We start from the raw sequence: 2583 nt of genomic DNA, 5'->3' as shown, positions 1-2583 counted from the left end.
ACTTTGGGAAGAAACAATCAGGTAAGACACTTAACTCAACTATCTCTACAATAACTATAATGATCTTGTTGTGCAGGATCAAACCAATAGCCAAGAAGAACAAGAAAATCACCTTTACAATTTGATACATCAATAAAGGAAATACATTAACAAACAAAATAAAGGATGATTTGAATGAAGAACAACTAGACAAAGTTGAGAATTCATTCTTATTCTCCTCTTCTAAACACAAAACAAAAATTCAGTCAATTGACAAGAAGACTGTTTTTAGTACTAGATTATTAGTAGAGTAGCTACTTACTCTTGACGAAATCTGTATTAGGGAGACGAGAATCGTAGTTATCGCCAGCTTCAGCTTTTTAGTTTTCAGAGAAAGACGACTTAGCTTCAGCTCAGTTCTTCAGAGAACTTCAGCTGGTACATTCAACATTCAAGAGAATAAAAAAATTATTGTCAAAGATAATCAGCCTATTTATACGTAATACAACTATGAGCTAGAGTCCTAAAAATCAACAAAATTCGTATCAACAACACAAGAATATCAAAACCCTAAGTTAAAGTTTAAAATTTCAAAGATGCACAAGAATATCAGAACCCTAAAGCTAGAATTTTGACTTTTAAAGATAGAATTTCTTACCTGATAAACTCTATTCCAACAACCCTAAATCTTTAAGACGTGAGGCAAGTTCATCTGTGAAGCATTTTGTTCAATTTTCAACAAGAAATCTGATGGAACAACTCTTCAACAAGGAATCTGTGAGGAAATCGTGTTCTTCCGCTCTTCAATCTTCAACAAGGAATCTGCAAGATGAAAATGGTGTTCTTCAGTTCTTCTTCAGAGAAAGCGTATTGTTCTTCAGTTATTTAGCTGAAAATCTGTTCTTCAGCTGAAGTTTGACGGAAATTTGTGACGGAAATCGTACGTGTTCTTCAGTTCTTCTTGAGGGAAAAAGCCAATTTCTTCAGTTCCTCAGCTGAAAATCGCATTCTTCACTTTAGTTTGAGGGAAATGGAAACTTCAGCTGAAGTTTTAGGGAAATAGTACTTTATTTTTTCTTTAGATGAAAATAACCTTTAATGTTTTATTTTTTCCGCCCAATAAAAATTGGAGGGAGAACAAGTTTTAATGTTAAAATGTTGGAGGGAATATAATATTTTAGTGAAAACACTAAGGCCACATTTGTAATGTGTTGTTTTTATAATTATAAAAATAGGACACTTTAAAAGTGTGGCCATTTATATAAATAGTTGTTGCCAATTATAACAACACTTATAAAGTGTAGCTTCTACCATTAAAGAGTACACTTTAGAAGTGTTGCTAATATTATTGAAGCTAAAAGTTTAAAAATTGGGCTACGCTTTAAAAGCGTCCCCAAAAGTATTTTAGGCTACACTTTACAAGCGTTGTCCAGATTTAGTGTGGTCGTAGGCCTAAAATGGTGTAGTGACATGTCACAGTAAGTAACTGCAACAAAATCCATTTTCCAATCAAGTGTTGTTACAAAAACTATGAAATCCTAGTTTACATGTATTTCGAGACTCTTTCGGCAAATATGAACAATAAATCCGGGAGAAAAGAACAAAACACTTAAATGAACACTCACAAACATTACCTATTGTGAAAAAAATTCCTTTACAGGAGGATATAAATATCATTCCATGGGAAGTACCAAGTGTCTTCTGAGAGCACAAAGCAGATGTACAACCAAAGAGCTCAATAATTTTTATGCGAACAATATGAGCATTACCAAAAAGCTCATAATACAACTAACTACAACTTTTTTTCCTTCAAAGACGTCTCTCCCATCAGTAAGCTAAAAAAAGACTAAATGCAGTCCACTGGTGCATCTTCGCTATAAATATTTGAGGAAAAAAATTATAATATAACTCCAAATATTGCAGGGTTGAACATTGATGAAAAAATGATGTCTGTCATTTCATAACGTAAATCTGACTGTACAGGTCAAAATGTAAAACCTCATCTGGGCATTTCTTAAACTTTCTTTTATGTCTTTTGTTGTTGGCTATTCTGTCTAGTTCATTTTATTATAATATAAGCACAAATGAGATGCATAACACGCAAATCTGGAAATTTCATCAATATTTTTTCATCTACTATCTAGCATACATTATCGCCACGTTAATCCATACTAAAATTGGAAGGAGAGCATGGTTAACTTACATCCTTACAATCCACTAGAGAAGAAGGTGGTATCTAAAAAGATGAGCAAGAGATGACACGAATACACAATCAATATAGTTGCATAACATTATATAATAACATATGACATTAGGAATTGTCAATAGGGGATACTATGCTATCTAAATGTGGTAAGTGAACACTCACCTTGTTTGGTTGTGTACTACAAAATGTTGATCCGACATGCTGAAACTCAGTTTGTTTGGTCATATCAAATTTAACAGGTCATTCGCACAAGTCACCAATTTAAAAGGATGATTTTTAAAATCAGCCACAGAAACACCAACACCATTGAATGTCTTATTTTATGGAGTAACACTTGCACTAGAGTTCCTGCAAAATCTAACTCTACTCTTTGTGCATAAGTTGTGCAGTAATAGACT

General features: G+C 33.0%; 1 long non-coding RNA gene across 1 annotated transcript; it reads right to left on the bottom strand.

Annotated features, from left to right (window-relative positions):
* Positions 1 to 200: 200 nt before the first annotated feature.
* LOC107062953 (uncharacterized) lies at positions 201 to 934 on the bottom strand. The gene is made up of 3 exons (XR_001474976.1): positions 638 to 934; positions 302 to 414; positions 201 to 222 (listed from the first exon to the last, which is right to left on the bottom strand). It is a non-coding gene; the product is annotated as an uncharacterized lncRNA (long non-coding RNA).
* Positions 935 to 2583: the final 1649 nt, after the last annotated feature.

The sequence above is a fragment of the Solanum tuberosum genome, unplaced genomic scaffold (genome assembly GCF_000226075.1).
Source record: "Solanum tuberosum cultivar DM 1-3 516 R44 unplaced genomic scaffold, SolTub_3.0 scf00286, whole genome shotgun sequence".
Classification (NCBI taxonomy): Eukaryota; Viridiplantae; Streptophyta; class Magnoliopsida; order Solanales; family Solanaceae; genus Solanum; species Solanum tuberosum.
The sequence above is the reverse complement of the archived record's forward strand: the minus strand, read 5'-3'. Positions and strand labels throughout refer to the sequence as shown.